Source organism: Prionailurus bengalensis, chromosome C1 (assembly GCF_016509475.1).
Source record: "Prionailurus bengalensis isolate Pbe53 chromosome C1, Fcat_Pben_1.1_paternal_pri, whole genome shotgun sequence".
Taxonomy (NCBI): Eukaryota; Metazoa; Chordata; class Mammalia; order Carnivora; family Felidae; genus Prionailurus; species Prionailurus bengalensis.
In genome coordinates, this window is record NC_057345.1 from 145,091,472 (window position 1) to 145,106,387 (window position 14,916).

General features: G+C 34.7%; 1 protein-coding gene across 3 annotated transcripts in view; it reads left to right on the top strand.

The window, feature by feature from the left end:
* Positions 1-14,916, top strand: part of GALNT13 (polypeptide N-acetylgalactosaminyltransferase 13) — a 550,480-nt gene that overhangs the window by 272,410 nt on the left and 263,154 nt on the right. The window lies entirely within an intron of this gene.

Below are 14,916 nucleotides of genomic sequence, written 5' to 3' on the forward strand. Positions count from 1 at the left end.
CAGAAAGAGTGAACCAATGTAAACTATGGACTTTAGTTAATAATTATATATGTGTGTGTATGTATTATATATATACACACATATATACACACACACACACACACACACACACTGGCTTAGCAGTTGCACCCTGGTGCAAGAAACATCTTGCACATAGGGGAAACTATGTGGTGACAGGCAATGGAGTGGGAAAGGGGGTATACGAGAACAGTATATTTCATGCTCATTTTTTTTTGTAAACTTTAAGCTGCTATAAAAATAAAACCTACTTAATATAGGTGCAGACACCAGACCAAAAAGGATCTGGCCACACTGGACTAGGTTCTTAGCATAATAATGCCCCACAGCTGAGTAGTAGCCATTCTCTTTTGAAAGGCCAAGACACGTCAATTTGCTGCAATGCCCAAGTTGCCATTTTAGGAATTTGAGCCCTCACACCTTAATCACTCAAATAATCCAAAAGTAAGTGAAGAGCAGGATTGTCATTTAATCCATCAATACTTCAAATCCTTTGCTCTCCACAACACTTGGTGAAGGGCCAGTGCTACTATATCTCCTGCTGCTCCTGTGCACAGCTGGGGTCTTTCTTTAGATGGGCCAGGTACAGTGCCAAGTGCCTGACATAGACGAGCTCATTTACTCCTCAGTTCACCTCCAGGAGACGCCAAGAGATGGAATCAACTAAAGGGGGAAGTAACACTTGTCTACTGGCCTACCAGCCTCCATAGCCAGTACTCAAATGACCAGCTTTTAACCAAAACGTCTCTGACTGCTTTTGCATTTGACAGATTTGACAGGTACTTTTCAAATGGGAAATTGAATATAGAGTGAAGAAACACCATTTAAAACATGGAAGCTGCTAAGTGAGAAAGTAACTCAGAATTTTGCGTGTCTTCCCTCTTGCTCATCCTTCATACCCAGATAGTCACAACGTTCTTAATTCTGTCAATTACATATTCCCCAAGTCTCTCTCCACTCTTCCAGTTGCACTGTCCTCATCTTTTGCTGCCTGAGGGTTTGCAATAGCTTCCTAATTTATCTCCTTGTCACCAGCTATGCGGTCAACTTCCTTCCCAATTCAGCCAGCTCCAATTTCTTTCACAAGTCTGCTAGAATTATCTTCTAAATGCAAATATGATCATATGGCTCCCTTCCTAACACTTTTCACTGACATCCTAACTCTAAATGCCTTGGCATTATTTAAAACTCCTTCAGCCAGCCTTTCTAAGTTCATCTGCAGCCGCTGCCCCAGAGGTGCCTTATGATCCAGACATTCAGAACCGACTTGGAGTTTTAGAGCACTCAGTTTTCTTTCTGACATGCTCTTTTACCACGCCATTCTCTTCTCTAGAATCCACTTCCTCACCAAATCTACCCGAAAACCTCTCAGTCGACTTTCATGAGCCAACAGAATCATCTCCCTGCTCTGAAACCTTTTCTGAGCCCTTCCACCCCCAACTCTATCCCAGGTTTGATAAAAAGTACTGCCCAGCAGAGCACTTTATATACACCTTTGTGGTAGCACTTAATGCACAGTTCATCGTGGTTATTTTTTGCACATCTGTTTTCCTCTTGTAGAGTACAAATTACAGACTCTATTTTCTTCATCTCTCTTTTCCTAACATGCAATGAATGTTTAGGATACATGTATAAATGAGTGAAGGAATATGAATGTGAAAGAAAGCGCTATGGGGCGCCTGGGTGGCGCAGTCGGTTAAGCGTCCGACTTCAGCCAGGTCACGATCTCGCAGTCCATGAGTTCGAGCCCCGCTCGGGCTCTGGGCTGATGGCTCAGAGCCTGGAGCCTATTTCCGATTCTGTGTCTCCCTCTCTCTCTGCCCCTCCCCCGTTCATGCTCTGTCTCTCTCTGTCCCAAAAATAAATAAATGTTGAAAAAAAATTTAAAAAAAAAGAAAGAAAGAAAGCGCTATTTTTCAGTCTGATTCCATTACATTAAGTTACCAAAAGGGAAATTTGGTGGTAAATTCCACATATGATTCAACTTCTTCTTCTGGATTTTCTCATAGTCATTTAAAAATGATAAATGTGCATAAAGTTTTCCAAAGTGTAAAATATGGAAGATAATCCCTTAAAATGGAGTTATTTTTTCCAGGGTTGAAGGATTGACTGTCAAAGGACTTCTGTAATATTCACTGTTAAATAAATAAAATGTCTTGAATTTGTTCTTTTTATTCTGAAATAGGCCATGAAGATATACTAAATGCTAATTTTAAGGCCTGTTCCTTCATCTGACATTTATAACTTAACGAGGACTCAGCTGTGATTTCATATCCAGGCAAAGCAGTTTTTCAAGAAAGGACATTTACGTGTCAGTGTTTTGGGTTTTGGGGCCTCTTTCATGACGAAAATCTTAAAGAATGTTTGCAGCTAACTTTGACAGAATTCTGTTTGTTACTTGACTGCATATCCAATTAGATACTTTGGAAGGCAGATGTTTTTGGACACACATTTCTCTATAGCTGCCTTAGAGTACATTTTATTATGTGCTTGATTTGAAAACAAATTTCACAGCAAAATTTGCAGAAATATGCTGCTTAGTTCATACTGTGATTCACATACTCAGCACGAATACCAATTTATGAAGGTGTCATCAAGTTGTTTAAACCAACCCAAACACACATAATACAGATGGCATCAAAGGCATTAGTGCCTGAAAAATAATTTGTGACATCTGTAGCCCTCTCATAATCATTTCAGGGTTTTGTGCTTTTTGTTCAGTGACTCTTTTAAGCTATTTCAAAATACATGCAGACTCATAGCAACATGGAAATTGTTTTCCTGGGCATTAAAAATAAAAGCTGATTATATATAATTATTGTTCTTTTATCTTCTATTACTTTAACATAACTAGAATGTTAAATATGTTTTGATAGTTCATTTTCCTTTTTTTTTTTTTTTTGGTATGTGTGTAGTGCTTTTCCTCAGTTAATGAAATACTCATTTCAAAAATCAGTATAAATATTGGTTTTAAATATCTACATTTATAATTTCTTAATGAAAGGTACGCATTTCTATAGTTTCATGTATTTGTTGTAGCAAATAGATTTATTTTCATTCTGATTAGAAGTATAATCCTTTTGGAAAAGTTTCCAGAAAGAATCATAACTGTGTGATAAAGAATCTAAAAATCACCTCCCACAATAATCATAGTTAAAATTTACTATTCATATTTCCAAACTTTTCCTTCTAAACTAATATCCTTATATAGATATCTCACCCTGTGTATATAACTATACAATCGTCTATGTGTTACTTAGGCAGATTTTATGGATACATCTTTTCTTTAATATTCTCCATGTACTTAATTTCATGGCTGTCTTTCAATGTCAATAACCATAGATCTCCCAAAGCATGTTAATGATGAAACAAGTGTTCAATGGATATACTCGTTTGTATTCAATTAATCTTTCATTGCTGTATATTGAGTCATTTTTATTTTTTCTAAGCTATATGGACAATAAAGAATTTAATAGAATAGGTTTTAGAACTGAGATCAGAACCCAGATGTATGTAGTTTAACGAAATAAGAATGTATTCTTTTTTTTTAAATGTTTATTTATTTTTGACAGAGAGAGAGAGACAGAGCATGAGCGGGGGAGGGGCAGAGAGAGAGGGAGACACAGAATCCGAAGCAGGCTTCAGGCTCTGAGCTGTCAGCACAGAGTCCGACGCGGGGCTCGAACTCACAGACAGCGAGAGATCATGACCTGAGCCAAAGTCGGATGCTGAACTGACTGAGCCACCCAGGAGCCCCAAGAATGTATTCTTAAAAGAAAAATATTTTATCCTTGATGAGAAAATAATCTTGGACTTTAAACTAGTAATAATGCATTTATTTAGTGCTCATATTTATAGCATTTTTCCTATATACATTAACATTTCCTCGCTGCTAAGTACTTTAGTAAAATAACAATTTTAGGTTTTATTACTTGATTTAAAATGAATGTGTGCTTTTCCCAAAGGGAAAATTAAAACTTCAAGATGAAGCAATACCATACTGCATTTTAAAGCATTGAGTTTGGTCAAATTCCACAACATGAGACACAGCCTTTTAAGTTTTAACTATACAACATACTCTTTTTTTTTTCAGTTCACTGTAAATAGTTACTGAATTTCATAAGTAAAAATAGAAACAATTTAGGTTTTATTTGACCCAGAAAACAGCAAGCTACGCTTGCATGTCTCTTAGAGATTGTAAACAATGACTTTTCTTACTTTAAAAAATGAATTACAGATAAATACTTAATATTAGCAGTATTTCCCCCATTTTAGACATTCCCTCAATGTCTAAGCCAAGTGTATTCTTTAGGAACATTTCAGACTTTCTCTTTTTCCTTCGTATGTTAGTGGTAATTACTTATCTCTCCTCTCTAAGAAAGTCTTAATCTGGCAACCTAATAATAGTTATGATAACATAATTTGAAATACTGATATGTAGAGAATTCTTACTGAATGTTGGATACTGTGCTAAATACTTTATATGCATTGTTTATTTAATGTTTTTAAAACCTATTGAGGTTGGTACTATCATAGCTGTCTTTCCTTATGAAGAAACAGGGGCTTATTAGAAACGTCAAATAAATGGTCCTTGTTTCCCCTGCGCATCTCTAGTTGAACAAATGGCAAAAGCACAAATTACTAATTTTCTTGTAAATATGGTGGAAGTATTTCTAGATGTTTGAAAGTTGTCAGACTACCCTACACACCATGATCAGAACCTGTCTTAGACTCAAAGGATTGCTTTTTGTTAACAGTGGCGTTGGTTGTATTCTGGGGTCATTAAAGATCCTTCTTTCGCACTGTCAGTGTGGAGGATAAACCAAGAGTTCTCAAACTTTAATCTTAGAAATTATTGAAGAACCCAGATTTTTTATATAGAGAGAGTATAACAAATTATATTTATTATATTTGAAATTGAAACAGTTTTAAATATATGTTGATTCATATAAAATAACAAAATCCCTGTGATATGTTAAATAAAATACTTTTATGAATAGTAAAGGTATTTTACAAATTTAGAAACTAACAAGAGTAGTAGTGACCTCATGTAAGTCTTAGAAAGCTGCTGAATTCTCGTATCTGCTTGTGCATTCAATCTGTCAGGAATGTTGCTTTTGTGTAGGTGTATGGAGACTACTAGACATCACAGATATGGATAATTGGAAAAGGGGGACACATTTTAATAGTCATTTAAGATTACTATAGATATTTTTTGATACTGTACCAAAACCTCACAACGGTAGTTTCTTAAAGATGACCTGCAACACAGAATCTGAAATCATATCAATGAACTTTCTACTCTGCTTTATTAAAATCTTTTGCTCATGTGAAACTTTGTAACATAATTCATTATGCATTTGGAAAATATTTGTTTACTAAATTTTGCTAGTCTTCCAAATTTAATTCATTGCCTATCATACAGTTTAACAGATCTATATAAAAAAGTCACATCAGTTAATATCACAACCAATCTCATCAGAAAACTTTAATATAGCTGTAAAGCTCTTTACAAAACTCTCAAACTCAAAGTGGAGGATTCAAGATGTCTAAAATTGTAAATTTTGCTTTAAGTCTTGAATTTGTACCATTGATAAAAATCCACTACTGTCAATTGTCTTCCTTGAAAAAAAAACCACGGGATTATTTTTGTTAATTTTCAAGAAAATGTCAAGCATTTTCCACTTGTTAAATGATAGTTTGTCTGTCAGTTAGTTGTTCCTTCAGGTAAAAATGTCATTCCATGAAACAAGTAGCTAGTTTAGCTTCCAACTCAATCTCATGGGTGCTTTTCTTTAGACGACCATCATATTAGGCTATGTAGCCCAAAAGCTTTATCATTGTATTAGGTTTCTCCAGAGAAATATAACCAGTAGGAATATATACAAATATATATATGTATCTATATATATTTGTATATATTCCTACTGTGTGTGCATATATATATATATATGTGCACACACATACATATATACAAACACACATATATATACTTATAAGTGTATATATATATATATATACACTTATATATGTATACACACATATATATACACACACTCATATATAAATATATCCTATGTGCACAATATTCCTACTGGTTTTATATATACATATATATATATATATATTCCTACTGTGTGTGCATATATACAAACACACATATATATAAGTGTGTATATATATATACGCTTATATATGTATACACATATATAAATACACAGTTGTATATAAATATAAATATAAATATAAATATAAATATAAATATAAATATAAATATAAATATAAATATAAATATAAATATAAATATAAATATAAATATAAATATAAATATATATAATGTGTGCACAATATTCCTACTGGTTATATATATATATATATATACATATATATATATTCCTACTGTGTGTGCATATATATATATGCACACACATACATATAAACACATACACACGTATACATATATACATATATAAGTGTATATATATATATACACACTTATATAAATATATATATATTTATATATAAATATATATATTATATATATTTATAAATATACATATATATACACATATACACACTTATATAAATATATATATATTTATATATAAATATATATATTATATATATTTATATATATACATATATATATATGTATATATGTATATATGTATACATATATGTATATATTTATATGTACACTTATATATGTACATATGTATACATGTATATATATATACACTTATATATGTATATATGTATATATATATCTCCTGTGTGCACTATAGAGAACAAGAATTCCAGTGGTGTAATTCAGTCCAAAACTAAAGGCCTGAGAAGGTGGGGTGGAGTAGAGGCTGATGATATAAGTCTCTATTTGAGTCCAAAAGCCCAAGAACTAGGAGTGCTATTTTCCAAGGGCAGAATAAGATGGACATCTCAGCTCTAGCAGAGAGAACGCAAATTTTCCCTTCCTCTGACTTTTTTGTTCTTTTCAGGCCCTCAAAAGATTGGATGATGCTCACCCACACTGGGAGGGCCATCTGCTTTACTCAATTCACCAATTCAAATTGGTGGAATTTTCACAGACACACCCAGAAATAATGTTTTACCAGCTATCTGGGCATCACTTAGCCCAGTCAAAGTGCTACATGAAATTAATCATCACAAGCTTCCTTTCTTTTCATCACAAAGAATATTTAAAAGGAATTTGTTGTTATGGTGCTTATTTTTTTCTGGGATGTGTATTTCTATTGCTTTTTACTGGGAGTTGTATTGGCGAAGTAGTTTAATGATCTCTAGCACAATTTGGTGCTGAAGGGGCCAGCATTTACTCAGCATTGATTTTACACCATCAGTGCAAATGTCAAGTCTGAAATAAAGGCAAACAACAGCTTAGCTTTGCTTTGAAACCATTTGTGAAATACTGCAGTAATGCATCCACATTTCTTTACATGATTTTTCCTGTTTCAAATATCCAGGTTTGGGCTAGTAAGTCCTGTTGTACATCTATAAACATATATGCTTAGGTTATACATCTTTTATCATTACTATAGTACATGATGGCTTAATCATACTAAAAGTTCTAGATACTCTAGTAGGGCAGCGAGACATATGGGTTCAAATTTGAACAACCATGTGAGATCACATTTAGAAATTAAAGACTGAGTGTGGAGGAAAGAAGTACAACTAAATTGCAGTATATGTTGAAGATATTAAAGATGGAATTTTATTTATATTACAATTAAAAATAAAATAAAAATCTCCATTCCTATGGTATTTTTATTGGGATTCTTTAGGCTATAAGTAATAGAAACTAGCTCACCAAAAGGAGGCAAATATTGTGCATTATTTTTTCTATTAATGTCAATGAGAAGAATTTCCTTATTTTACAGAATAATTAAGCCAAGGAAAGAGTAATGATACAGCTGGAATCAGACATATTTCTATCTCTGGGTTCTGCTCTTCTCTCTCTGCATTAGCTTCATTTCCTCACACTTTTGTACAGCTTCCCCCAAATACTGGAAAATATGGCCTCCCAAATTTTCATTTTACTGTAACTTGACTCCTCTGGACAGACATCCCAAAATCACACGGAAGGGACTCACTGGCTCAACTTTGGTCAGATGAACGGTCTAGACCACATGAAATAATGACCAAGAACTAAGAATCATGGCAGTCCCCACTTGACCTATATGAAGGGAGTATGGGATGATGACAGTCCCCAAATCAAGAATGGTATTGTCCCTGAAGAAGGGAGTGGCTACTAGGCAGACAAACTAAAGATATGCATTGTCGAGATTCATTATTACAGGTTTTTAAAACTAGGTCTATTAAAAGTTACTATAATTTACAGTTACAAAATGTATCCATGTTGAATAAAAATAAAATCCAATACTAAGCTGACTGCCAGCTGGGGAAACAAAACATAAAAAAGATGCTATGATTATGAGCCTGGCTGAAGCCTTGCATGTAAGTTAATTAGTATTTATTAATGTTAGAGCAGGAAAGATAAGCATATTAATCTCCTAACAGCAAAGAACATTTGATAAACAGCAGACTATTTCTAAATTAGATTGGTGAATATTTTATTTGTCCTTGTATACAACAAATGGGGTAAGATATTACTTTTGTTATTTTTATTTACTTTAATATGCCAGAAACAAAAATAATCACAGAGAAAACAAGTACATTTTATTTCATTCTTAAAATACAAAGCATTATCTTACACTGAAACTGACCTTTCATTTTTAGACACCTTGCCCTAGATTGAAAGTAGTTTTTAAGTACCTGGTTCTTCCACTTACTAACTATAATAATCTTGAATCAGTGTTTAAACTGATGTGCCTCAGTTTCACAATCTGAAAACCAGATTTAATAATTCTGTCGTCTCACAAGATTAAAAGTTATGAATGAGGTGATGTAACAGAGACATTTTGAACTGGGATAATTGAAGTGTTTCTCATATTTATGTAATTATACTTTCTGACCTTTTCAACAGTATCATGTAGAGAGAATGAAGACGTTCTCAAAAATAAATAGGACATATACATCTATCGCTTCTCGGCCTTTTGGCTAAGATCAAGTGTGGACATATACATCTAAAACAGGAGATAAAAATTCGAAGTTATTTAGAAAAAAATAGACTGAGTTGGAATGCTGGAGTGATGTCGGCTTCTATGTCAATAAATATTATATGCCTAACCACATTTTATGCTGCCACCCATTTCCGCTGAGGCAGGGTGCAGGGTGAATGCTTTCGTGATAAGAAAAGCTGTTTTACCAACGTCAGTAAAAATTGCCTCACCTCAGAAAAAAAAAAAATAGAAAAAGATTCACATTCTTATACCTATAATAGTGCTGCTTGAATTTTTCTATCATGAGCTTTCACATGTAAAATACAAATGGTTATCAAAACTATAAAAGGTATGAAAATAAAAGATTTTTAAGCCAGAGTATCTGATCATAAGACACCTTATTTGGTTTCCTTGTGTGTGTTTCTTTTCAGTGTCTTGTTCTCGATGAAATTCCCTGAAGTGCTCCTTGGAGGCAGGCTTGCTTACAGCAGGTTCCATGATGTGAGAGGGCTGTAACTCAATTTTCTGATTTAATAGTGCAGGGCTATTCAGGCATGAAATTACCTCCTTCATGTAGAGCGATCCCCTTTGCCAGGCATGTCAAGGCTCAAAAACTTGATGTCTACTGTGATTACAGCTGTTGACCCAACCAATTGTTGCTGGAATCCAACTTAAGCTTTCCTGTATATCCCACTGAAGAAAATATGTCTCTTCAGTCAGTTAAAAGGTGAAAATAGGCATGTGGCTCTTCTTAGAATTTTACTACTATGTGATTAACGTGCTGGGTTAAAAAGAACCAGATATGATTATAGCACAGATAGAAAATACTGTGTTTTTAAAATTGACTAAAAAATGCTTCCAGTAGATATAAACAAGTTACTTTCAATAAAAATTCTACCAGGTCTCAAAATTATAGAGGGGGAAAAGCCTAGATCAGCTGTCTCTGACCATGTGCTATGCAGGAAAAAATCAATTTGTTTTTTCCTCATTAACTTAAGCAAACACCCTAAATACTGTTATTTAGTAGAAACCATGATCTCTTTACATCGCAGCCTCTGAAATCTGAAAATGGTAATAGTCTACAGAGCTGTCCGGTAGTAATATAATTCCTACCACAAATGCAAGGCAAATATACAATTTTACTTCTTCTAAGAGTCACTTTTAAGAAGTAAAAAGAAAACAGGTGAAAACAATAATAATAGCATAAGTTTTAATTGACCCAATATATACAGATATATGGTTGTTTCAACGCTTAATTAAAAAATATGCTGGATGATATATTTTATATTATCTGTTATATTAAGTTTTCAAAATCTGGGGTATATGTTATACTTACAGCGCATCTCAATTTGAAGGAGCCATATTTCGGATGCTCAGTACCTACTTGCTCCTGTCATTGGGCACATGTAGGTCTGCCATTGTTAACATCCTTAAAAAAAAGTGTTCACTCAAGGGTTTGTGGAACCCTTTAATAAGAGGCAAACACAGAGATGTGAAATGATTGACAGGACTGGATAAGAATATTTGCTTTATTGAGGCTCTTTCAATATGCTAAGACTATAAAGGATAAATTTCCTTGCATTCCAGTGGGAACCATAGCAAATGTTCACACACACACGCACACACACACACACACACACACACAGCACTTAGTTTCCTGGCTTACTGACTTTTCTTGTCTTGAGCAAAGTATGATTTAAGTTTAGATTTATTTAGATTTTAAAGGATGAGGGGCGCCTGGGTGGCGCAGTCGGTTAAGCGTCCGACTTCAGCCAGGTCACGATCTCGCGGTCCGGGAGTTCGAGCCCCGCCGTCGGGCTCTGGGCTGATGATGGCTCGGAGCCTGGAGCCTGTTTCCGATTCTGTGTCTCCCTCTCTCTCTGCCCCTCCCCCGTTCATGCTCTGTCTCTCTCTGTCCCAAAAATAAATAAACGTTGAAACAAATAAATAAATAAATAAATAAATAAATAAAGGATGAAAAACTACTGTTTGTAAAGAAAAACATCTGAGAAGGCTGCATTGGGAACAAGAAAAGTGTCATTGTTGGGTGAGATTTAGGGGAGAGTGATAGGAGAGATTGAAGATCTCCAACTACAGGAAGAGAAATGCAGAAAGGTAACATTTTGTTGTGTGATAGGCATGTAATCTCCCTGAGTTATCCATGCCAGAGCCTTGGGTAAAGATTTAAATGACTTTTCAATTTGGTGAGATGGTGAATTGATGCTTTTTAGAAATGTGACATGATACCTAGATGGGCCATAAGACTGGTTACGTTTATTTGGGTTACATTTATAACTACGGAGGTTAAGTGACCAATGATACTTCTTTTTTAATGTTTTTTGTTTGTTTGTTTCTTTTTTTTTTTGCTTGTCTTCAGTTATATAGTGTACACAATTGTTTATACTTGACAGAAATATGAAATAAAATCACTTGTTTTGCCATTTTCTGTGTGTGTGAACATGGCATAACACTTTCTTTACCTTTATCTTTATAAAATCTGCTTTCTCATTCATTCCCATACTTGGCTAGAAATTAGATCCATTTTCATAGGTCTCTTTTTATTTATTTTTTTTTAATGTTTTTATTTATTTTTGAGACAGAGAGAGACAGACTATAAGCAGGGGAGGGGAGGAGACAGAGGAAGACACAGAATCCAAAACAGGCTCCAGGCTCTGAGCTGTCAGCACAGAGCCTGACACGGGGCTCAAACTCACAGACTGTGAGATCATGACCTGAGCTGAAGTTGGACACTCAACTGACTCAGCCACCCAGACACCCCATTTTTTATAGGTTTCTAGTAAATAATTTCTAATTGTTTATGTCAAATACATAGAATTTTCAGAAATACTTTTTAAAGTTTTGTAAAAGGCAGAACCTAGAAGTTTTCTAAATAAATCCTAAAAGTTTTAAGGTTGTTCTTTTCTTACTTACTTAAGGCTTAGGTACAGCTTGAATTAAATATTAATATATTTGTTTCCAAGAGCTAGATTCCATATTTTAGGAACACGTAGGTTAAAATGTTTCATTGCTAATTCCATTAACTACTCAAGTTATAATGAAAGTTTAAATTTGTTGAGTACTTTAAATTGGCTATAAGTTCCATTTCTTGAGGAAAAGCTATTGATAAATAGCAATTAAAATAGTTAAAGAATAAATATCACACATGCATTGAAACATTTTGATAAAATATCATATCACTGTGTGTGGTATGGGTATGCGTGTGTTTCTGAACAACAAAATATAAGCATGTGTGTGTTTTCCTTGAGATAAGGATAAGCACACAAGTATCTCTGGCTATTTCTGAACAATTAGAGCAAATAATTTTATTTGACAGTATCTGTAAATAATTTATAACTTGTGCACAGAATCAGATGAGCATAAATATTATGTGTATATATTTATATGATTCACTGCTTCTTAGCTCCTAAAAACTTACATGGTACTGATATCTCTTACTGCTTTTTCATTATTCTTAAGTAGAACCCATGATCTCAGACTGGGAAGCATGCAGGCTTGTGCCTTTCTGGTGCATTTCCAGAATTAGGAAAGCTATCTTTGGGAGAGATGACCAGTCTGCTGTAGGCAATTAGTTCCTGAAGAACCATGACCATGGCTATATGTCACTTTAATGTCAAAGTTTTTCTCCTTCTACAACATTCCTCCAGGAGCCTGATATACTCCAGACACCTGGTCTGTGATTAATCATAATCCTGATCTTGACAGTGTCTGACAGAAGCACACTGCCCTGTCCCAAGAAGCTCCCACAGCAGTGCTCCACAGGATTCCCCTTTGCCATGGAGATAATAACTAATGATAATTTCCCTCATCTAATTTGCCTCCACTAATTCCTTGAGAGCAAATGTCAAAAGTTTGCTTTGCTTTCTAATATTGACAGGGAAGAGGTCGCCTCTGGAGTCAGAATTCCTGGATTTCAATTCCAGCCCCATCTCTTACTAGCTATGCTGCTTTGGGCAAGTTACTTGCCTTTGCTGTGCCTCAGTTTCCTCATCTGTGAAATGGAATAATAATAACAGCCTGCCTTTTAGGATAGCTGTGAGGATTAGGTGAGTTGAGAGTCAAATGTGTTAATTCATGTAAACCACATTGAATCGTGCCTGATACTTGGTAAGAACCAAGGAGTACCTGCTGTTATTATCACTGTAGGATAGTGTAGGCAGAGCTTCGAGATTGCTCACCAGAACTGCTCAACAAAATTTTTAAAAATCATGATACTTGAGCCTCAACCTGGACTAGTATCCTGTGTCCCATCATGGGTCCTTTAAAAAAAATGTTCTACTGGTGTTTCTGATATGCAACCAAGTTCAAGACTAACTGCTATAAGCTATAAGAAGACAATATCAATCCATTTGGTGACCAGTTATGAATAGTTACAAACTAAGTATATAGTGACAGTGGCCGGGATGCGTTTTGTTGATTCTGGACCACAATTCAATGTTATCATTTACCTGAAGATGTCAAGACTAATTCTCTCTGTGCCATTCACATGCAGTTAAAAAAAAAGAGTGAATTGGAAAGAGGAGTAAAAGGTATCAAAATTTAGCTATGAAAATAAAATGTACACAAGGAGAGAAATCATGATTCCTGTTAAGCTCCTTAGAGGAAACATTCATTTTTGTGCATTTGGTGGTGAACTAGTTGTATCTGTTTGAACCAGATAGGACACCTGAATGTCTTTGTATCTTAGTTTTCCCTAAGATTTCCACTGTTCCTTCCAGAGCAAAACTGCATTCTACTCAGATGAACTGTGTCAGTATCATTATTAGTGAAGATTTGTTAAATGTCCTTTGGGAGCCAGACACTGTTCTACGTATGGACCCTGCATGGTTTTCTCACAAAAAGTATTCAATGAACCAGGAACTATTAATATCACCATTTTACCTGGAAGGGACCTGTAGTCAAAGAGATTAAAGCAACTTGCCCAAAGTCACACAATTTATAAGCGGAACAGCCAGGATTTTGAGTATTTTAACCTTGAAGAGTCCACTCCAGAACCACATTCTTAAGTATTGCCCTGTGCTACTGCCTCCTGTAACTGCTGTCCTCAGGCCAGATCTTTTTTTGGTTTTGTTTTTGTTTTTTGTTAAGTTTTTCTTTAAATTCCAGTTGGTTAACATGCAGAGTAATATTAGTTTCAGGTATACAATAGAGTGATGCCACGCTTCCATACAGCACCTGGTGCTCATCCCAAGTGCAGTACTTAATCCCCATCACCTATTTCACACCCCCCCTCCCCTCTGGCAGCCAGATCCTTTTGAGAATAAACACATCCCTTTCTACAGACTACTGTTTCTGGGAACCAGCAATATTTTCACCTGAAGTTTCTTTCTCTCTCCTGACTTTTGTCTTCAACCGCCAGATTGGACCACTACCATACCTTCTTAGTTGAAATTGCTGTTCTTAGCGTTTCAAGTTTGAATGCTATGGACCCCTTTTTTCCATTTTCTTCTAAAAACTTACCATGGGAGAAATGCAACCATTTATCCATCAGGGTTCTTTCCTTTAGACATGATTAGATAATCCATTATCAATGAAAGTACTTAACCACACAAAACAGAGAATTCCTAAGAAATTATAATCCTCATAAGTTTGAAAGGGTGCTGCTCACTTCAAATTATTCAGATAAAATACTTCACCTTAAATTCAACATTCATCATTCCATCCTGATCCTTCTCTGCCTCCAGCACTTCTCAGATTTCCAACCCTTCAGCCTGACAAAGAGTTTTTTTTTGCTTTTGTTTTTTTTTTTTTCTTTTTATCTATCCTTTCATTGTTTAGAGCTCAAGGCTTTCCACACATAGAGGGG